Source organism: Ixodes scapularis, unplaced genomic scaffold (genome assembly GCF_016920785.2).
Source record: "Ixodes scapularis isolate PalLabHiFi unplaced genomic scaffold, ASM1692078v2 PGA_scaffold13__105_contigs__length_92229423, whole genome shotgun sequence".
In the NCBI taxonomy this organism is placed as follows: Eukaryota; Metazoa; Arthropoda; class Arachnida; order Ixodida; family Ixodidae; genus Ixodes; species Ixodes scapularis.
The window spans coordinates 3,354,247-3,378,886 of record NW_024609839.1 but is presented as its reverse complement, the minus strand read 5'-3'; positions in this window follow the sequence as shown (position 1 = coordinate 3,378,886).

Sequence of the window (24,640 nt, the reverse complement as noted above, 5' to 3'; positions counted from 1 at the left end):
ACGTGCCCCCAGGTCACGTGACCCCCCAAGGTCACGTGACCCCCAAAGGTGACCCCCAAGTGACCCCCCAAGGTCACGTGGTCCCCCTCCCCGAGGTCACGTGACCCCCCCTACCCCCCGAAGTCACGTGATACCCCCCCCCCCGAGATCAGGTGACCCCCCGGAGCATATTAAAGAATGAGGGGAGGTGGAGGAGAAGGGGGAGGAGGAGGAGGGGTCTACCCTCCCCTCAGTACGCTTCCCTCCTCCTCCTCAAGAACTGCGCTCCGATTCGGCGTTACAGGGAGTTGTAAACGGCTTTCACTTTTTTTCTGTACACGTTACTGAAAAAATTATAATAATCGACTACAAACACATGCACTCTTGGTGAAAAAAAAGTATTAAGTTAGACTACTGGATTACTTAAGAAGACAAGTAACTGGCCTTACTTGAAAAAGTAGCACCCGGCTTACATAAGATTTCCGAAATTATAGGTTTTTTTCCGCCGTGAAAACGGGTCTTTCGTACCGTTCGCCATTAAATTAGGATCACAAAATTATAAACTAAATATATTCTTAATCCAGCAATTTTCGTTAACCATTGTCCTGCCGGAGACTTGGTTCGAAAATTTTTTAGAAGCAATCTCGTGGAAACAAAAGGCTCCATTTTAATACCCTAAAAAGGTAATCGTCTCACTCTTGTGTTTACTTTCTAATAGACGTATTCGAATGATTGCAAAGTAACTCGAATAAGTAATCTATTACAAGTAATAAAAGCAAATGCCATTCCGTAACACATCCTTAAAAACTAGGGGGACGCTTAAGCTGCGCCTTTGAGAGTGGAAAGCAATAGCGAAACATGGTAATCATGTTACTCTCGTGTTTTCTTCCTAATAAACATATTCGAATGCTTGCAAAAGAAATACCAATAAGTAATTAAGTAGAAGTGATCAAGGCAAACGCAAATCCGTAACACATCCTTTAAAAAATTGGGGGAGGCTTAAGCTTCGTCTTTAAGAGTCGAACGCTATAGCGAGATATGCAATCAAGTTACTCTTTTGTTTTCTTCCTAATAAACATATTCGAATGATTACAAAATAACTCCAATAAGTAATTAATTAGAACTGATCAAGGCAAACGCGAATCCGTAACACATCCTTAAAAAAATTGGGGGAGGCTTAAGCTTCGTCTTTAAGAGTGGAACGCTATAGCGAGACATGCAATCATGTTACTCTTTTGTTTTCTTCCTAATTAACATATTTGTATGATTACAAAATAACTCAATAAGTAAATAATTAGAAGTGATCAAGGCAAACGCAAATCCTTAACACATCCTTAAAAAAATTGGGGGACGCTAAAGCTTTGCCTTTAAGAGTGGAACGCGATAGCGTGATATGCAATCATGTTACTCTTTTGTTTTCTTCCTAACAAACATATTCGAATGATTACAAAATAACTCCAATAAGTAATTAATTAGAAGTGATCAAGGCAAACGCAAATTCGTAACACATCCTTAAAAAAATTGGGGGAGGCTTAAGCTTCGCCTTTAAGAGTCGAACGCTATAGCGAGATATGCAATCATGTTACTCTTCTGTTTTCTTCCTAATAAACATATTCGAATGATTACAAAATAACTCCAATAAGTAATTAATTAGAAGTGATCAAGGCGAACGCAAATCCGTAACACATCCTTTAAAAAATTGGGGGAGGCTTAAGCTTCGCCTTTAAGAGTGGAACGCTATAGCGAGATATGCAATCATGTTACTCTTTTGTTTTCTTCCTAATTAACATATTTGTATGATTACAAAATAACTCCAATAAGTAAATAATTAGAAGTGATCAAGGCAAACGCAAATCCGTAACACATCTTTTAAAAATTGGGGGAGGCTTAAGCTTCGCCTTTAAGAGTGGAACGCTATAGCGAGATATGCAATCATGTTACTCTTGCTTTCTTCCAAATAAACATATTCGAATGATTACAAAATAACTCCAATTAGTAATTAATTAGAAGTGATCAAGGCAAACGCAAATCCGTAACACATCCTTAAAAAAGTTGGGGGAGGCTTAAGCTTCGCCTTTAAGAGTCGAACGCTATAGCGAGATATGCAATCATGTTACTCTTTTGTTTTCTTCCTAATAAACATATTCGAATGATTACAAAATAACTCCAAGAAGTAAATAATTAGAAGTGATCAAGGCAAACGCAAATCCGTAACACATCCTTAAAAAAATTGGGGGACGCTAAAGCTTTGCCTTTAAGAGTGGAACGCGATAGCCAGACATGAAATAATGTTACTCTTTTGTTTACTTCCCAATGAACATATTCGAATGATTGCAAAATAACTCCAATAAGTAATCCATCACAAGTAATCAAAGCAAATGCCAATCCGTAACACATCCTTAAACACATGGGGGACGCTTATGCTGCGCCTTTCAGAGTGGAAAGTGATAGCAAGACATGTAATCATGTTACTCTTGTGTTTACTTTCTAATGAACGTATTCGAATGATTGTAAAATAACTCCAATAAGTAATCCATCACAAGTAATCAAAGCAAATGCCAATCCGTAACACATCCTTAAACACTTGGGGGACGCTTCAGCTTCGCCTTTAAGAGTGGGACGCAATAGCGAAACATGTAATCTTGTTATTCTTGAGTTTCCTTCCCAAAAAACATATTCGAATGATTACTAAAGAACTCCAATGAGTAATCGATTACAAGTAATCAAAGCAAATGCCAATCCGTAACACATCCTTAAACACTTGGGGGACGCTTCAGCTTCGCCTTTAAGAGTGGGAGGCAATAGCGAAACATGTAATCTTGTTATTCTTGAGTTTCCTTCCCAATAAACCTATTCGAATGATTACAAAATAACTCCAATAAGTAATCGATTACAAGTAATCAAAGCAAATGCCAATTCGTAACACATCCTTAAACACTTAAGGGACGCTTCAGCTTCGCCTTTAAGAGTGGGACGCAATAGCGAAACATGTAATCTTGTTATTCTTGTGTTACCTTCCCAATAAACATATTCGAATGATTACAAAAGAACTCCAAAAAGTAATCGATTACAAGTAATCAAAGCAAATGCCAATCCGTAACACATCCTTAAACACTTGGGGGACGCTTCAGCTTCGCCTTTAAGAGTGGGACGCTATAGCGAAACATGTAATCTTGTTATTCTTGTGTTTCCTTCCCAATAAACATATTCGAACGATTACAAAAGAACTCCAATAAGTAATCGATTACAAGTAATCAAAGCAAATGCCAATCCGTAACACATCCTTAAACACTTGGGGGACGCTTCTGCTTCGCCTTTAAGAGTGGGACGCAATAGCGAAACATGAAATCTTGTTATTCTTGAGTTTCCTTCCCAATAAACATATTCGAATGATTACAAAAGAACTCTAATAAGTAATCGATTACAAGTAATCAAAGCAAATGCCAATCCGAAACACATCCTTAAACACTTGGGGGACGCTTCAGCTTCGCCTTTAAGAGTGGGACGCAATAGCGAAACATGTAATCTTGTTATTCTTGTGTTTCCTTCCCCATAAACATATTCGAATGATTACAAAAGAACTCCAATAAGTAATCAATTACAAGTAATCAAAGCAAATGCCGATCCGTAACACATCCTTAAACACTTGGGGGACGCTTCAGCTTCGCCTTTACGAGTGGGACGCAATAGCGAAACATGTAATCTTGTTATTCTTGTGTTTCCTTCCCCATAAACATATTCGAATGATTACAAAAGAACTCCAATAAGTAATCGATTACAAGTAATCAAAGCAAATGCCAATCCGTAACACATCCTTAAACACTTGGGGGACGCTTCAGCTTCGCCTTTAAGAGTGGGACGCAATAGCGAAACATGTAATCTTGTTATTCTTGAGTTTCCTTCCCCATAAACATATTCGAATGATTACAAAAGAACTCCAATAAGTAATCGATTACAAGTAATCAAAGCAAATGCCAATCCGTAACACATCCTTAAACACTTGGGGGACGCTTCAGCTTCGCCTTTAAGAGTGGGACGCAATAGCGAAAGATGTAATCTTGTTATTCTTGTGTTTCCTTCCCCATAAACATATTCGAATGATTACAAAAGAACTCCAATAAGTAATCGATTACAAGTAATCAAAGCAAATGCCAATCCGTAACACGTCCTTAAACACTTGGGGGGCGCTTCAGCTTCGCCTTTAACAGTGGGACGCAATAGCGAAACATGTAATCTTGTTATTCTTGTGTTTCCTTCCCCATAAACATATTCGAATGATTACAAAAGAACTCTAATAAGTAATCGACTACAAGTAATCAAAGCAAATGCCAATCCGTAACACATCCTTAAACACTTGGGGGACGCTTCAGCTTCGCCTTTAAGAGTGGGACGCAATAGCGAAACATGTAATCTTGTTATTCTTGAGTTTCCTTCCCCATAAACATATTCGAATGATTACAAAAGAACTCCAATAAGTAATCGATTACAAGTAATCAAAGCAAATGCCAATCCGTAACACGTCCTTAAACACTTGGGGGACGCTTCAGCTTCGCCTTTAACAGTGGGACGCAATAGCGAAACATGTAATCTTGTTATTCTTGTGTTTTCTTCCCCATAAACATATTCGAATGATTACAAAAGAACTCTAATAAGTAATCGACTACAAGTAATCAAAGCAAATGCCAATCCGTAACACATCCTTAAACACTTGGGGGACGCTTCAGCTTCGCCTTTAAGAGTGGGACGCAATAGCGAAACATGTAATCTTGTTATTCTTGTGTTTCCTTCCCCATAAACATATTCGAATGATTACAAAAGAACTCTAATAAGTAATCGACTACAAGTAATCAAAGCAAATGCCAATCCGTAACACATCCTTAAACACTTGGGGGACGCTTCAGCTTCGCCTTTAAGAGTGGGACGCAATAGCGAAACATGTAATCTTGTTATTCTTGAGTTTCCTTCCCCATAAACATATTCGAATGATTACAAAAGAACTCTAATAAGTAATCGACTACAAGTAATCAAAGCAAATGCCAATCCGTAACACATCCTTAAACACTTGGGGGACGCTTCAGCTTCGCCTTTAAGAGTGGGACGCAATAGCGAAAGATGTAATCTTGTTATTCTTGTGTTTCCTTCCCCATAAACATATTCGAATGATTACAAAAGAACTCCAATAAGTAATCGATTACAAGTAATCAAAGCAAATGCCAATCCGTAACACGTCCTTAAACACTTGGGGGACGCTTCAGCTTCGCCTTTAACAGTGGGACGCAATAGCGAAACATGTAATCTTGTTATTCTTGTGTTTCCTTCCCCATAAACATATTCGAATGATTACAAAAGAACTCTAATAAGTAATCGACTACAAGTAATCAAAGCAAATGCCAATCCGTAACACATCCTTAAACACTTGGGGGACGCTTCAGCTTCGCCTTTAAGAGTGGGACGCAATAGCGAAACATGTAATCTTGTTATTCTTGTGTTTCCTTCCCCATAAACATATTCGAATGATTACAAAAGAACTCTAATAAGTAATCGACTACAAGTAATCAAAGCAAATGCCAATCCGTAACACATCCTTAAACACTTGGGGGACGCTTCAGTTTCGCCTTTAAGAGTGGGACGCAATAGCGAAACATGTAATCTTGTTATTCTTGAGTTTCCTTCCCAATAAACATATTTGAATGATTACAAAAGAACTCTAATAAGTAATCGATTACAAGTAATCAAAGCAAATGCCAATCCGTAACACATCCTTAAACACTTGGGGGACGCTTCAGCTTCGCCTTTAAGAGTGGGACGCAATAGCGAAACATGTAATCTTGTTATTCTTGTGTTTCCTTCCCCATGAACATATTCGAATGATTACAAAAGAACTCCAATAAGTAATCGATTACAAGTAATCAAAGCAAATGCCAATCCGTAACACATCCTTAAACACTTGGGGGACGCTTCAGCTTCGCCTTTAAGAGTGGGACGCAATAGCGAAACATGTAATCTTGTTATTCTTGTGTTTCCTTCCCCATAAACATATTCGAATGATTACAAAAGAACTCCAATAAGTAATCGATTACAAGTAATCAAAGCAAATGCCAATCCGTAACACATCCTTAAACACTTGGGGGACGCTTCAGCTTCGCCTTTAAGAGTGGGACGCAATAGCGAAACATGTAATCTTGTTATTCTTGAGTTTCCTTCCCAATAAACATATTCGAATGATTACAAAAGAACTCTAATAAGTAATCGACTACAAGTAATCAAAGCAAATGCCAATCCGTAACACATCCTTAAACACTTGGGGGACGCTTCAGCTTCGCCTTTAAGAGTGGGACGCAATAGCGAAACATGTAATCTTGTTATTCTTGAGTTTCCTTCCCCATAAATATATTCGAATGATTACAAAAGAACTCCAATAAGTAATCGATTACAAGTAATCAAAGCAAATGCCAATCCGTAACACATCCTTAAACACTTGGGGGACGCTTCAGCTTCGCCTTTAAGAGTGGGACGCAATAGCGAAACATGTAATCTTGTTATTCTTGAGTTTCCTTCCCAATAAACACATTCGAATGATTACAAAAGAACTCTAATAAGTAATCGATTACAAGTAATCAAAGCAAATGCCAATCCGTAACACATCCTTAAACACTTGGGGACGCTTCAGCTTCGTCTTTAAGAGTGGGACGCAATAGCGAAACATGTAATCTTGTTATTCTTGTGTTTCCTTCCCCATAAACATATTCGAATGATTACAAAAGAACTCTAATAAGTAATCGATTACAAGTAATCAAAGCAAATGCTAATCCGTAACACATCCTTAAACACTTGGGGGACGCTTCAGCTTCGCCTTTAAGAGTGGGACGCAATAGCGAAACATGTAATCTTGTTATTCTTGTGTTTCCTTCCCAATAAACATATTCGAATGATTACAAAAGAACTCCAATAAGTAATCGATTACAAGTAATCAAAGCAAATGCCAATCCGTAACACATCCTTAAACACTTGGGGGACGCTTCAGCTTCGCCTTTAAGAGTGGGACGCAATAGCGAAACATGTAATCTTGTTATTGTTGTGTTTCCTTCCCCATAAACATATTCGAATGATTACAAAAGAACTCCAATAAGTAATCGATTACAAGTAATCAAAGCAAATGCCAATCCGTAACACATCCTTAAACACTTGGGGGACGCTTCAGCTTCGCCTTTAAGAGTGGGACGCAATAGCGAAACATGTAATCTTGTTATTCTTGTGTTTCCTTCCCCATAAACATATTCGAATGATTACAAAAGAACTCCAATAAATAATCGATTACAAGTAATCAAGGCAATTGCCAATCCGTATCACATCCTTAAACACTTGGGGGACGCTTCAGCTTCGCCTTTAAGAGTGGGACGCAATAGCGAAACATGTAATCTTGTTATTCTTGTGTTTCCTTCCCAATAAGCATATTCGAATGATTACAAAAGAACTCCAATAAGTAATCGATTACAAGTAATCAAAGCAAATGCCAATCCGTAACACATCCTTAAACACTTGGGGGACGCTTCAGCTTCGCCTTTAAGAGTGGGACGCAATAGCGAAACATGTAATCTTGTTATTCTTGTGTTTCCTTCCCCATAAACATATTCGAATGATTACAAAAGAACTCCAATAAGTAATCGATTACAAGTAATCAAAGCAAATGCCAATCCGTAACACATCCTTAAACACTTGGGGGACGCTTTAGCTTCGCCTTTAAGAGTGGGACGCAATAGCGAAACACGTAATCTTGTTATTCTTGTGTTTCCTTCCCAATAAACATATTCGAATGATTACAAAAGCACTCCAATAAATAATCGATTACAAGTAATCAAGGCAATTGCCAATCCGTAACACATCCTTAAACACTTGGGGGACGCTTCAGCTTCGCCTTTAAGAGTGGGACGCAATAGCGAAACATGTAATCTTGTTATTCTTGTGTTTCCTTCCCAATAAACATATTCGAATGATTACAAAAGAACTCCAATAAGTAATCGATTACAAGTAATCAAAGCAAATGCTAATCCGTAACACATCCGTAAACACTTGGGGGACGCTTCAGCTTCGCCTTTAAAGGGGTGGTGCAACAATATTCAATTGGAATGTTTTTCACTTTACACGAGCTTACTGGCACTAATGGGACTCAAGGATACTCGCACGCAAAGCCACTGACCAAGAAACTCTTTTTTGCGCTGTAATTTTCAGGACAAAACCGAGCGTTTTCATTCAATCTCTCCTTCGCAAAACCTGATGACGTAGCTCGGCGGTAGCAGTACCGCCCAGTGACGATATTTGAATGCGGCTCGTAGATTGGACCCGAGCATTGCGTGGGCACTCGATTTGGGCTCGTGTTAATCTATAGCTCGAGAAGCATTCGGGTAGTGTCGCGTGTCCAATCGCTGCAATGACGACAACAGCCGAACCATAACAATGCCTGGAACTTAGCGCGTGTCCTGTGCGTTACCAACCCCAGCGCATGGCTATGATCAACATTGGCGGCATATAACAACATATAATCGGCTCCAGATCACATGGTCGCTTGTTCTGGCTGCGAGTTGAGGGGATGAATTCTGCTCGTTTTTTCTTAATTTTTTTCTGCGACTTCGATTGCGTGTAGTGAAAAACGAACGGGTATTTCACAGGTCATTAACCAGGGATTCGTTCTAAGCGGTATTTGCGCAAAATACAAAAATCGTTGCATCGCCCCTTTAAGAACGGAACGCGATAGAGAGACATGTATTCATGTCACTCGTGTTTTTTCTTTATAATGAACATATTCAAATGATTACAAAAGAACTCCCATAAGTAATCGACTAAGAGTAATCGAAGCAAACGCGAATCCGTAACACATCCTTAAAAACTCGGAGGACGCTTAAAGGTGCCCTGCAACAACTTTTTGACTGGTTTTTAATTTGCACCGAACCTGAGCGCACTGAACGTAGTAACTTAAAGCAGCTTTTCTTTTCTCAAATTTCGCTTCATTTTAAAAGTTATAGGCAAATTAGAATTACAAAAATAGGCAAAAAAACAACCTCCTTTATGACGTCGTAGGTCCTGGCTTGAGTGGCCGTGAACTAAAGGTGGAGTAGTGAGCTTATCGAGCGCTCAAGGCTGCCGCACTCCGTGTCGACGGTTCGAGAGGGCGCCACTAAAGCACGTGTTGGATAGGCTGTATGAAGCGGGCGGCCAGGCCAGCTCGCATTGCATTTGCTGCGCGATTAAATATTTATGCGGCATAACACTTCATTGGCCACAAACGACAGCAAACACGGCGTAAAGATCAGTCGAGAACGGGAGCCACTTCGCGCTGCCGTACCGCCAAATGGCCAAATCGCCAGCCAAGCCCGCGCCGAAAGCCTTCGGAACGCTCGGAACCGGTCGGATCCTCGAGCCGGTATACGACCGCAGCGCCGCCGCATACATCCGGGACCTTTCTACGCTCGCCGTTTTTTCCGCCGCTTGGTGCGGGTTTGTGGACTGGTCTTTTCTTGTTTTCGTACTTTGTGAACTGCATTTGTTTCTTTTCTGATCTAAAATACTGAATAAAATCTACTTTCATACATAATTGAAACGGTTCACGACACTTATATTTTGTATCTCGATTAAAAAAAAAAAAGCTTTTAGCGGCTCTGTCCACTAGTAAGCCCAGGACCAAAGAAGCCACATATTGCGCGCTTTCGGCACCGCGGGTCGCCCCCGTAGGTGGATGAGGTTTCCGCGTCGTCCGGTTGAAATATGACGGACTGATATTTAGTTACTCTTTCCGTGCCCTCTGGCTTGCCCGAACCCCAAGAGACGTGGAAACGGCAAAAAAGGTAGACGCTTAAATATGATTGCAGGGCCCCTTTAAGCTTCGCCTTTAAGAGGGAAGCGCGATAGCAAAACACGTAATTATGTTACTCCTGCGTTTACTTCCTAATAAACATATTCAAATGATAAAAAATAACTCCAATAAGTAGTCGACTACAAGTAGTCAAAGCAAACGCAAATCCGTAACACATCCTTAAAAACTTGGGAAACGCTTAAAGTTCGCCATTAAGGGTGGGACGCGATAGTGAAACATGTAATCGTGCTTCGGAATTAAAAGCCGCGCGAAAAGACGAGGACCAGACGAAGAAGCGCTCCGTCCGAGTTACTACTTCGTCTGGTCCTCGTCTATTCGAGCTGTTTTTAATTCTGAAGTTTGTACCAACTCGCCAAAGTTCAACTGAAGCATGTAATCATGTTACTGTTGCGTTTAATTCTTTACACACATATTGGAATGATTACAAAGTAACTCCGAATAGAAGTAATCAATTACGAGAATTTTGATCAGGTGCCTGGATCAGGTGCCACCAAATCGGCAACTGGGCTCGAAGCCGACGCCAGGCGTCCTCGATGAGCACGAGGCCCGGCCGAATGCTGACGCTACACTCGAGTTCAACCTACAATCTCGGTTTGATGACATCGAAATTATAACTCGCGCGCCTGGATTATTCTCTCTGTAGTGTTGTTGTGTGAGGCAGCTGACCTGTCACATATCGCGGGCTTCAAGCTGAGGCATATCTGGTGACGGTGCGTCAGGGCCCGGTCACGGGGGCACTGCTGGTTGCCACGAGATGGTGCTACAAGCTTTGCACTGGTACTGGAAAGAAGGAGGCTTCGAGGTCCCAAGTCAGCATCAAAAAACCGAAAACATGAAACAATTGTCGAAAAACGTACCAATGTCAAATTGATTTGTATTTACGAGCCGTGGCTTAGTAGGGGTGGATTTATTCTTTATACAGAACAAAAATACCAGAGATTATTCAATGCGGTTTTCTCGTATCAAAAAGAAGAAAAAAGAAAAGAAAGCTTAAGGTATGGGTTTGTATTTATTTCTACGACAAAAAAGAGGATTCTTGTATATTTATTTACACCCAGACGAACGAAGGAGCGTTATAACCTTTTATGTTACCCATCTCGCTTTAATGAACTTGATGCGGATAATTTCGAATCGCTCTCTGGCGCCCCGAAACGGTGGCGTTGAGACACCCACCAGGGTTTATTCATTCATTGTGGTTCCCGATTGGTTTTGCTATGGTACAAGCCAGAAAAAGAAAGCTCTGGAAACGGGGTTGGTAAACGAAAATTGCCACGAGGATGCCTCGTAGGAAAGCATATAACCACTGTAACATATTTCGTGTAGCCGCGTTCTATGAGCTCCTTTGTGCGAAACGGAACAGAACGGTAGGGAAATTGGGCTTTAAATTATGAACCGTTTGGCGGACGTGTCCTTTCCCACTGAACGCTCTCAGCACATGGGACCGCCTGCTCAGTGCGCACTAAAAGTTGTTTGTTAAATGATTCGTTCAGCGTTGATTTATGCTGTCCCGTTTTTATTTGTTTAATGATTTTCTTTTATCCCTCTGGTGTTTTAGGGTTTGGTTTGGCGTTCGTCACCTATCCCCAAGCCGTGACCCTGATTCCTTGGTCCAACTTCTGGGCTGTGGCATTCTTCCTCATGCTCTTTTTTCTCGCCCTCGGATCGGAGGTAAAAGAAGCCGCAGAAGCTTTTGTATCCCTGAATATGAGGAACAAACCTCAAACGACGGGCCATACGGCTGATCGGTTTGCCACTTTCTGATTGGCTCCCGACTGTTTACATTCGGCGATGCTCAGGTCTCCCTCAGTTGGCAAGCGGCAATAATACCGTCAAGCCCGAACTACCCTACGAAAAAAAAAACAGTATAAATTTACGCTAACTGGATTATGGAACAGAAAATCTAACTGGATTGTTCGCTGTAAGCCTGGGATCCAGTTTGGAGACCTGCAAACTGGATTTCAGGTTTCCAGCTAGAAATCCAGTGGGATTTCTTGTTACATATTTCAATAAACGAAAAACGTTATGCTGTTCTTTGTGTTGTTGTTTTTTTTGTTTGTTTGTTTTTTTTGTAGGGTAAACCAATGTTAGTTACTATAGTAAAATATTCTGAGCATGTACAGGGTGTCACAAAACAAATTTACAGGTTTTCTTTTGTTTGCCGCAAAAATAAACTAGGCATCGCCGTACGCTCATTCTCCGCCCAAAGGTAGCGCTAGAGGTCACAACCAAATGCCAAAGTTTTTAGCCCGATCCGATACCTTATTCAAAAGTTATAAGTGATTTCCTGAAAAGTTCAATGGAAAAATGGCGCATTCTAGCCCGTTTTCGGTTTCTGGTTTCGTACACTGTTAACAAAAAAAACACGCCTAGACGTGTAAACCGTTGTCCCATAGCAGACACGTCAAAACGTGTTCGTTTCACAAGCAGCCATGTGTGTCATTCGTCTACACATGAGGCGCCGTGTAAACCTAACACCATACACCGTGTTTCCCTTCCGCGAAACACGGCTGAGCGTGTTGGCTGAGCGTGCTCCTCATAAAACATGGCGGCCAGCAGCCGACAACAGGCGAGAGACGAGCCCAGTGAGCCGCGCTCCTTTTTGCCATGTGAAAGCACACACGCATGGGCGTACCAACCGGGGTGGAAAGGGGGCGCTTGCGCCCCTCCCCCAGTTTTCAGAGTGGGGAGTGGGGGGAGGGGGGGGGGGGGCAAAGGCATATGTTTTACCCCCCCCCCCCCCTCCCTGAAACGGCCGCCACTGGGTAGGGTAAACACTGGCCGGCGGCGCCGAAGGAATGGCGAGGGCACCGCCCTCCGACCCGCGCGGGCATATTTTTAACGCGCAGGCGATACAAACCCTAGCAACGGCGCTCACGCCGGATTTGCTGGTTTGTGGAGATAGGCGCTGCCGCCGCCAACATAGGCAGAGGACACGATGCGAGTTTCCGAAGCAGTAGCGTAACTTAGTTGTAAGATGTCTGCGTCATACGTATCAGACCCGGGTTGTATTTATGGTGTGGGCCTACTTCTTTTTTTTCTTCGACCATTTTGTTTTGTCGAGGCCTTCGGCGATATTTACGACATTTCTTTTTTACGATTAACGTTGAAAAAAACGAATTTTCTTGACGAGACATCGCTGAACTAAATCGTATGGGACTCTATTTATGGAAGTGCATGGGGGACAGCGGGGCTTGGGTTGCCGACTGGACGCCGCAAAGCGGCTTGTACGGGGGGGGGGGGGGGGGGGGGGGGCGGGTGGCCTAAGTGGGTAAATATATTCGTAATTAGCAGCCGCACACTTTCGCCGTGAAGCGGCGTGAATGCAGGCGAGGGGTTGGGTTGACGCGCTGCGAGTGATACACGCGCCGTCCGAATCCGAAATTTAAGTTCCCGCGCGTTGCTGAGCAGCCAGTCGGCGTGAGCGTCGTTGCTAGGGGGTCTATCGCCTGCGCCGTAAAAGGAGCCAGTGACCAAAGCGCCCAGTGCGCATACACAATTGACCCTCTCATCCCCCCTCCCTCTTTTACAACGCCTACACAGACACGCGCCGTAAAAGTTAGTGATGGACCGAATGTGCCGAACTTCAGATTTGGCAAAGTTCCGCACATGCCGATATCTTGAAGGAGAGTTCGCCAAAGATTCGGCAAAAATTTGGCAAATGTCTGCGCACGCGCACGAACGCGACGGGGCCATGGATCACAAATGGACGCCGCGCAGTCGCGCGATTGCCATCGCACAGTTTAGTACAGCCAAAGGTTACGGCGAGGTGTGGAGTAGGCGACACGGTAACTGTGCGTTTGTGAGCTTTTGCGAGTGTGGTTCTTTTCAATATTTCCTGCCTTAAGAACAAAATATCGACCAGTAATTTACGCAGTCCACTGCGAAAGTGAAAAATGATGCGGTGCATTCTGGATAACGTGATTTTCATTTGACCTCTCCATTGATGCAACGAGGTAGTTGAAACATTGACTGAAACATGCACAGTTACGCTCAGTGTGCGCAACCCACTGCCGTCAAACGGGGCAGAGTCATGAGAGCTTGCCAGAATGTATGGGATGCAGCTGACTTCCTCGTCATAATGTGATACATGTTTTCTTCCTTCTTTTCTTTCCTTTTTACATACTTTCTGTAATGTACATATTTTGTACATTTATTTGTCTGTTTTGTTTTTTCATATGTGGTGGCGGGCTGGCAGCAGACATGTAGAAGCTACTCAAAAAAAGTAATCAAGTTAAGTTACCGAGTATTAGTCTCAAAAGTGATTTGAGTAGAGTAGAAATGATTCAAATTGAAAGTAATTCAGTAAATTACTAATTACCTTAAAAAAGTCGCGAATCACTTTTGAAGTTACTTTTATTTATTTATTTTTTTTTTTTTTTGCTATGCTAAAAAGGAAGTATTTACAAAGGTTTTGATGCGTTAACGTAATTCTGCTTTCCGAATATAAAGCGGCTTGTGTTTTCACAGAAATGCTTAGCTGGTTCTGCTTCTGCATGCCTAATTGTGTACTTCTTTTTGGTCAAGGATGTACTGCGGGTGTATCATTTCACGTTTGAGGTTTAGCACTGCCTGAGCTTGATTTTGCGGACAATGTTTGATTGCTTACAGTATTGCGTAATGTACGTCTAAAAACTACATGGAAGTTCAAATTAAATGAGAGGTACTCCAAGTAAAGTAGTAAGTACACCGGGTGCAAAGTATTTTAAGGAACATACTATAAATACAATGTTCTTTCAAAGTAAAGTAGAAGTACTTTTTAACACACTTTTTCAGAATGCCCTTTCATTCCCTATACAGCGTTGTTTGTTGTAGTTTTTTTTTTTTTTTTTTTGGTCGGTATGCAATGCTTTCGGGGAAATCGGTGGTGCATCAGTTTTTTTCGAAAAGGGCGGCAAAATCGGAGGTACATCAGTCTTTCTTTGTTGTGTGGAAATGGCGGCAACTAATACACCATAAAGTAATTGCTTTATTCTCGCTGACGAACCATTTAACACAATCAACCTACGAGGCACTTATTCGTATCGGTCTTATAGCTGCCATTTCTTCACTCAGAAAAATGACCAGATGACGTCTCGAAAGACAGCACAAGCTCTACAGGAGCACCAGGTTAACTTCAGAGCGTGTGCTGCACTTTGTTACCTTCTTTGAGTGAGGATGTAGTGTGTATACTTCCTGTAATGGGCAAGAATTCCTACATTGTGAAGAATCGGGAACAAGCCCTTTCTTCAAATGCGTCAAGTCTCCTTGAGGTTCGGGATACAAAGAAACGCCAGTCTTCGGCGCTAATCCACAGATACTCGGCCTCTTTTGCGGCGTGTCGGTTCGCTCCCCGCGCCTCATAGCAGTGTTGTTGCAGTGGGGGGCTCGTTAACATTCGGGGGGTTTTCGGACTATCCAAATTCCTTTCTTCCTTCCCCCCCCCCCCCCCTTTTCTACGCTACATGCTTCCCCTTCTGCAAATACCATCTGATCTTCCAACATCTTATCTCTGTTGATAGGCAAAGCAACCACTAAAATTCTAAAGTAATTTGTAATTTGAGAGGAAGTCACTCGGAAAAGTAGCTAAACTACTAATTACCAATATAGAAATGTAACTTAAAGTTACTAAACTACCCAGAAAAGTAGTTAAACTACAGTAACTTGAGTAAAGTAGTTGAACTACGTACAAGTTGGCTGGCAGGCACTCTGCGTAAGGGTTTTCCCCTATCTGCCTAGCCCCGCACACCACCAGATGGGCCCCTTCCAGTATGTGCAAATAAAATTATTATTAATATTATTATTATTATTATTATTATTATTATTATTATTATTATTATCACAATTCTTTTTTCGGCTCACAAATAGTTTGTGCCAAAACAGAATAATATTGCTTTTTAGTTCGCGTTATTTCACGATTTTCATGTATCTGCATAAAACTGAACACAGAACTATTATGCTCGAAGTTGCACATCCGACATTCCTAACTCTCCCCATCTTTCTAAACGTTCGTGTGTGTCCTAACACCAGAAACCGGAATTGGAAAGGTTAAAAACGGCAGGTTGCGAATACGGAAGGCGCACTTTCATGCAAAGCTGACGTCAAGTCACTCAAATCGAAAAACATGCATATTTCCAATATTGTTATCTCTTCTGGTGAAGGCTCAGCAACCGTTGCATTCGTTTTCGCGCACGCAACGGTGACTCCCAGAGAAAGTAAGAACTTAGAACGCAGTGATTGCCTTTATTTTAACAATGTAAACACACTTGCAGGCGTGCGCTGATGAAGCCTCAAAATCAAAACTTTCGTATCGTGATTCGTGACTGCGCCGGCTAATACTCAGCCTCGTTGTCACTCCACTTTCTGCAAGCAAACACTACAATTGCCAGTGAACACACAAAAGCGACATAGATACAATTATCTTATAGAATATCACCTTATTTAGTAATAACTGTTTAAATAGGCACCACATCTTGTATTTATTTAAAAAAAACATTTTTGTCAGAAAAAACTAGATATCAATGTTAAGTCTGGTAACATTGTATTTTGCCGAACCATTGCTAAATCTTCAGAAAAGTTCGGCAAAAGTTGCGCTGAATTTTCGATTCGGCAAAAGTTCGGCCCATCACTAGTAAAAAACCTTTTTTTTTTTTAAACGCCCGCAGTTTTTTACTGACGGTATATGTCGGTAACCTTCTACATTTTGAAACGGAACTAATAAAGATTTACTTTTAAAAACGATCGCTGCGTCCTTCCAGACCAGCTGGACCGGATCAGCTGACGATGACGGGACTGAACCCGTTGAACCTCAACCCCACAACAACCAATTTGCGCTCCGTGTTAGTGTGGGTGTCTACTTCCAAGCACTGCACCACACACACCACGAACGATTCAGCTCTTTTTCGCATCGCCGTGTTGCACCGAACAGAACTAGATCGCCGAAGTCAACGCAGCGCTGTCGTGAGCCTTGGGTTGTTGTTGCGCACTCGTGGACTCTGTGACTCCCTTCGCTTTCAAAGCACACACCACGATTACGAATGATACTTTCCGTCTTCCGGGAACTTGTGTACTTCTCCGGTCGCGTCTTCGCCACTGTGCTCGCAAACCGCGGAGTCTCTCGCATCCCGTCGAACCAAAACAATACCAGCGCCATGTTAAACGAACGTTGTTGCCATATTTTCTCCTACCAAACAAAAACAACGAAAGCAAACCGGCTCTAGCTTCCAGCGTACACCGGTCTTGCGCCGTTTACAGATTTTGTCTTACAGCTCTAACTTAGAGATGACCTACAGATACAGCAACACTGGTGTAAAGCTTTAATACGCCGGCCACCACGGAGCGCCGTAAATTCTGAGGAAGGTGCATAAGAAGCGGCGGCACCTTCGCTTGCAGTTGAAGGGTTGAAGCCAAAACGAAACCAACTGCAATGTTACGTGTTCAAATCGAGGGTACGCTTTTTATATCCATTTTAATTGCTTAGAACGAGTAGTTAGACCCATAATTTTATTTGTGGTGCGTACGAAACTATTATCAAGACCCCTAAAATAAATACAAACATGGGCGACATGAGGGAAGCCGTATTGCCATCGACCAGAAAAAATGGCAGCGCCTGAGGAATGGGGGCTTCGCCAACGTCCTGAGACATGGCGCAATTGCTTTTGGTGCATATCTGTCTCCGAGACCTGTTTCTTTCCGCGGCACTTGTCTCCACGGTCCTTTCTAGGTGTGTCCCCAAGCGTTCCGGTGCTTCGATAGCTGGCAATGCTGCGGTCGTCGCCGGTGGTGATGCGTGTTTTCGACGTCGGCTACATCATTATGCGTGTATGACCGAACCAAAACACGTTTTTTACTACCTCCCATGGTTTTTAAACAAATTATTCATTACTCAAGGTGTAAGTTTATGTTAATTTGTATAAATAGCGTGTTTTCCATTCCAATTATAAACCAAATACACGGGACTTGCTAACAGTGTAGAGCCCCATGTATTCGAAAACTTCGTCCGCCGCCATTTTCCCATTGAACTTTTCAGAAAATCACTTATAACTTTTCATTAAGTTATCGGATCGGGCTGAAACTTTGCCAACTGGTTGTGACCTCTAGCACTGCCTTTGGGCGGAGAATGAGCGTTCGGCGATGCCTAATTTATTTTTGCGCTGGAAAAAAAACCTGCAATTTTTTTTTTTTTTTTTTGTGACATCCTGTAGTTACGGTGTGAAAGTAACTTTAAGCACGTAGATATCGTCACCTTTTTTTTTGAAATGATGGGAAGATTACGAGGCAGCTGAATGATATGTTTTTTCTTTCTTAGTAGTGCATTTTTGTTTCGTTTGCATTTGTTTTAACATATACCCACATATTTGTGGAAGCAACCTCAGGATTCTGGGACACGCACGCGCCACAACCGCTTGCGCCATCTGTACTCAGCATTTTATTTGTTTCTGCACGATTTACATTTCGACACGCTGTGCCACGTTTCGGACAATTGTTATTTGCGGAAACATAAAGAAAGACCTGATAATGATGATGATAGTCACCGGCAACTGAAGAAACGCATGGTGTGGCTTCTCTTTGCTTCTTGTTGCTTTTTCGGCGTTAGTAACGCTTTATACCGAGATCTCATTGTCTGTGGAGCCAACATTAGATGCGCGAGAATTGCCGCGCCCTGGGTTCCTTAAGCTCTCAGTGCCTATGACTGTATGAACCAACTCATCTCTCTGACGCCCCACCACTGCAGTGGCGCTGCTGTCGCTGCGCACGCGCAGGGCTCACACCCGCGGTGTAAGATAACAATCAAAAGCTGATCTGTAACAAAAAAAAACTGTTGGTGTACCCTGATAGCCAGCCGTATTCATTGCCGAAATGTATCTGTGAAAACGGCTTCTTTTTCACGCCATTGAATAACGGGATAACATCAAAGGTAAAATTGTTGTATCATCGGGGACTGTTTTTTTTTTCAAGGTCATGGTGATGTCGCACCAGTGGATGCAGAGGATGTCTTGTGTTCTAGCTTGGTCACGGGTTGCGAGAACCAGCGTTGGCGGTGTAACGCGCTCCAAGGGAGGGTGCTACGTGTAACCCGCTACCTTTTTTTTTGTAACGTAACACCTTACTCGTTACGTTTTTCATTTTTGTTCGAACAGTACTGAATAGCGTACTTACGTTAGCTTGAGTAACGGGTAACGTAATCGCCTTACTCGTTATGTCTCCGATACTTAAAGAAAATACATTTAATTTTTTTGTGTGTTTGGTGCCAAGTTATGTGAATTCTTGCACTCATGCTACATACCTTGCTTATAAGGTACCTTAGGTATGTAACGCGTTTCCTTTATTTCCACGTAACGAGTAACGTGTATTGTTACTTTTTCGTAACGCCTACAGCACTTGCGGAGACACGGAAGCGCGTAACATCGGGTGGCGCATTCACACTGGAAGCGGATCCGCGTTCGCGAAGCGGTCGCGGACGCGGTTCGCGAGCGACCCCGTTCAGACTCACCAAGAGGCGGTTGGCGGTTTCTCGGCGATCACGCGTGATCTTTTGAGACTTGCGTTTGGCAACCCTGTTTTGCAATCCAAAATCCACTTTAATTTAAAGGGGCGGTGCAACGATTTTATGATTAAAAGAATTTGCATCTCGTCATTTTTACGTTGTTGATCGTGTCCCGGAGGATAGAGAAAACACCTCCTTCATTAAAAATGTCGCGATTCCGCTGCATAATTGCAAAGCAAAAGTAGAGCTTTTTCCCCCAGCCGAAGGAACTACGGCGAAAAGATTACGTGACCGCGGTCGCCACTAAGCTGCAGCATAACGCCCGCTAATGTTAGCAGAGAGAGGGAGAGGAAGCGTCCTCCGAGACAGCACACGCGAACCTACACGGCACTCCGAATGACGTCACTAGGAGGGGGACCAGGTGTGACCCTGAAGGCTGGGAGTGAGTTGAGGGGTGCCCGAAATCCCAATATTTATCTTTTTTTTACGCAACAACTGGGACACGCAGGCGAAATCGGTTTTGTGTTCTTTACTTCAGAAGTGTCAGAGGGCAACTTCCAGCAATCTTTGACCGAAGTCCGGAAATCGTTGCACCCCCGCTTTAAGATCCAAAGCCAAACTTTTGCTATTTTGGCACCCGGAATATTTTTCTCCGGGATGTTCGCACGCATCACGAGTTAAGGCAGCGAAAAAAGAAGCATGGACCCGCCTAGGGAGCCTAAGGCACTCTAGGACCCGCCAAACTCGCCTGTGATTCCTTCGACCTCGCCCATAAGCAAAGCCCAGCTAGCCGCGCCTTGCTGACTCAGAACAGGATGCCCCTGACCTTTTCTGCAAACTGGACCCTTCCCGCATGAATAGCTGACCTTGTTTTAGGGATAGAGGGCCAGTTTTCCCCCCTCGTTGTTCGCTCTTATCATTTTCGAAGTTGTGAGAAGGGGGGTGGACCGTGGTGCGCGGGAATGTGTTCGGTGCCAGCCGGTCGTGGTTTCGTTGGTGGCGGACTCTCGTCTCGTCACTGGCTCGTCGATCGAGTCTACTGTTTGTTTGACATTAAGCTCAAATAAACGCCGTATGGATTACCTCTGCATTGTCTGGTACGTACACTTTATTCCTTGAGTAGGTTCCCTTTATTTCTTTTATTAGTAGTAAACGTTACAGGTCGAGCTAGCGCAGGTACCCTGCCCCCTCCGCGGTAGTGCGTTGGCTACGCAATCAAGCTTACGACGTCTCTGTCGGCCTTCGTGGTGGTCATGCACGGTGTCGAAAGCTTTCAATAGTTCACGCGACTATCCTAGTGGGTAGAAAAGCTGATATTTCGGTCGATTAGGGGCGGGTTCCGAGGTTCTACAGACGGAGGTTAATAAGGCAGCGAGCTTGGGCTGTGGCACGCGGAATAATAAACAAACTCTTACCCGAACCAAATCACCGGTGCGAAGCCCGTTAAAATTACGATGACGGACGTTGATTTGTCAAAAGCTAAGACTACAGCGCTAGGACTACAGCGCCTTGGACGCCTCACCAGCGACAGGCACCATCTTGTTTCGAAAGTCACTGACGTCACGTCAGCGTCGCGTTGTGATTGGTTGCCACTTTGCGGCTCGTGAAAGCGGTTGGGAGAAATCGGTTCCGAAGCGGTTGGCAAAAACGCGCTCCAACCGCTCGATCCTAGCCGCATTGCGGTTGAGAAGGCGCGGATCCGCTTCGCGAGCGCCAACGGTACTAGAACACTCAGTTGGGAAACTCGTCGTCGAAACTTAGGCCGTTGGCGTCCACCGAGACCGAGCTAAATACGACAACAGCGCCACTCTTTGTCGTTTGTCTGTACTGTGATCACCTTGAGCTTTTACATAGCATATTTTTGCGTAAAAACAAAGGCAAAAAGACTCTTTTTGTATGAAATTTATTGGAGATAAGTGCAAAATGATGGGCGCGTGATGTTTTTAAAATTTTTGGTTTGCAGGGTTTTGCAGCACAATTAATATTGTATTGATACAACCATACCTCAGCGGTGCTTTCAGGTAGCGCGTCCCGACCTAGGTGCATTTTAACATCAGTAGGAAAACGCAGCGTGTCCGCTGGGGAGGCAGGGATGGCACCCCCGTGACCTCTTCCGCTGTATCTGTTTCGGCTCCGAAATGGCCGATTAAATTCAAAATAGAAGTATCGTACAGTTTCTCGAGTGGCCGCTGCGGGAGAAATGGCGGCGCTGTGTTTGTCATTAGGTCGGTTCTCGAGGACAGATCGGGGCCGCTTTTTGAGATAGGTCTCTATGGCAGTTTCCCAACTGAGTGTTGTAGTAACGTTGGCGAACGCTAATCCACTTCCAGTGTGAACGCGCCATAAGTGTGACCCCATGGGTCCAAACAAACCGTTGATAGGGTCGTTGTTATGTGGCTAGGTTTCACTACGAAAACTCGACCGTTCAAAAATAAGGAGTAGCATTTAAAATTCTAAAACTCACAGATATGGAAAGCTTGAATGTCATATGTTTCGACAGACGTGTGCCGGTAATCGCTTGTTTCTGAAATATTTACGACTGCAACTTACGGTCCTCAAGATGCCTGCAGCAGACGACGAATGCAAGAAGTATGCCTCTCTGCCATACGCCGGCCGGCCAAGCCGACGGCGTCGTTTGAATCGTGTGAATAAAGACGATATTTTGATCTTGAGTTTCAGACACTTATACGAATTATACGAGTTTCAGACACTTATACGATGCGCTGCAATGAGATGATGTGATGGTGCGATGCGAGATGATCGTCTGCTAAAAGATCGCATTGCGCCCGTGAGAAAAGCACTTTAGGCAATCCGTTGAGATCCCAATTTTTGTTTATGGGTTCGCGCTATGGGAGGCTGCTTTGTACCTGGTTGTAATTATCCCCTGGAGAAAGATTCTTGCAGTTTCTTCAGATTTCCGCAAGACCCCAAACCGCGAAAAAACTGGATAAAAAACATAAGGGGAGTACATGCAACACTGGCGGACAGTTATGATGCATTTTTACAGATTGTTCTCGCACCGCGGGTTCAATGGAGATCTTCACCAAAAAGCACATCCACGGAATTCGATGTACTAGCTATATACCAAAGAAAAAAATCAAAATACTGCGAAATCACGATATACATGCAATTTTTTAATAACCTCGCAACTTCAATAATGATAATAATAAACGACTTACCTCGACGGCGTACTTTTTTTTTTTTTCTAATGCTGGCCTGCACTACGCCGGTAATGCACTTCAGGTCGTCGTCGTAACTGATCTGCATGACGTGGTTTGATTTTACGGCATTTTCACCCCTCTGAACAAAGCTGGGTTCTTCACAGAAAAAAAACTTCCATTGCGGAGGCCTCTACGACCACAGCAATGCACTTGTTTTTGTCGCACGTTTACCGACGCAATTCAATGAAGACACCCGGTGGAACAGAGGACAGAAAATATACCGTGTCGTCTGCTACTAAAGCAAAGCGGTGTGTAATACTTCAGAAGTGGCTTTCGTCGTTGCAATACGACATTGAGACGACAAGAGCATCTTCATAATTAGATATCAAGAAGTTAGGTTGCTTACAAACATTATTTACTCACTTGTAAGCAGTGTTGGACAAAGTACTCGATAGAAGTATTTAAGTTAAGTTACTAAATACCTGCTTGATAAAGTATTTAAAATACTACTCAAGTTACTTTCACTGTAAAGTACCTTGAGTAGAGTACAAATACTTAGAAAGGTATTTCAGTTACCTTTGAAGATACTTCCGCGTTGCTTAATTAGTATCGACGTCATTGACAACGACGATTATGCAGCTACGCAAATCTGGTTTACCACAATGGTTTATTAGAACGCAACAACACAAAACGAAACAAAAAGAGTATCGTAGGGCTATTTTATGCACTCCGACTATAAAGAGCAAAATATTGTTATGAATGATAAATGATGAGGCGGCGAATAACTACAGAAACTAAACGTTTAACGAGGCGAACTTGTTCCCAAAACTAAATAGAGAAAGGCTAGCGTCGCAGGCGTCGATGTCAGCGAAACAGCAGGATCGACCGCTGGGGCGAGACTGACTCCGGACCGCCACTCGGAGCACCTTTTGTACCCGCGTGGGTTTCTGGAACATACGGCGTACAAAGTTAGGCGCGTTGAATATTCGTAACTCGATCAGACGACAAAATTCTCGAACTCACCAGAATGTCAAGTTGGAGGAATAAATAAAGAAGTCCGCTTTCTGGTATCGAACCCGGAGCCTCCGCGCGAGAACCAAGCGCAGTAACCATTCGGCCACGCGCTCGCTGGGCCACGCGCTTGGCAATATCACTAATAGATGTTACAAAACATTTCTGGGACAAGAAAGAGGTTGCTATGGGGAGGAGACCAGACCGTGGCGCCCCAAGCGGTTAACTTTAGAACTAGATGGATCGGGACAACAAATACGGCTTAGCGCTCGGCTGACTTAACCGAACGCGGCGTCAGCTTTGGGCCGGAGTTCGTGTTCTCTGGTGAGGAGGATGAGCTGCTCTTTTGTTACCAGTCCGGCCTGCATGAACAATGCAGAATGCACGGTGCCCAGCTCAGCACAAAAGCCCAAGTGAGTCAAGTTCGGATCCTCTGATGACTGGTTTCAACTTGACTAATTGTTGCTATTTTTTCATTACAATGTGCTTTATTAAAAAAAATGATAACACGAACATGCCCACAAGGCGGCATGTGCACAGGTCTTGTGTTTGGTAAACACCGAGGTGTGGGCTGACAAACGGATCAGAGCGCTTCGCCAATAGTAACATCACTGCATACTACATCCTGCGGCGCCCTCTTCAGTATCATATAGGAAGACCGCATGTCAAATATTACGATCTCATTCCGTCTATTTATTGAATAAACTGGCCAGCAAACTTTGAAATGAGCCAAGTCGCCGAAATCTGCCAACTCTAGCGTGCGCCACGAGGCGCAATCATCAGCGCAGTCAATGCCACGGAGTTGGAGCGGCCAACGTAGGAGCCATACGTCAGAGGCATGACTACGTCATTCTGACGTTTTGCTTGTTTTTACTTCTCAGAGCGAAATTGAACGATGACGTCATGAGTTTCCCCTCCCGTTGTTGGCTGACCGGGCGTTCACGTGATCCCCGTAACACGGATGCGCTAGTTTGCGCTGCCCTGTGCGCTTATCGGTCTGTTTCTCCGCTCACCTTCCCTTCTTTCATCCTCTCCCGCGCCCCCTCTCCCCCGGGCCATCACCGTCCACGCCATCCGAAGCGACCTGCCCGCGCCACGTGTCCTGTACCTCGCCCCCCCGAACGTCACAAGACCACGTAGTTCGACGTGACGTGGTCA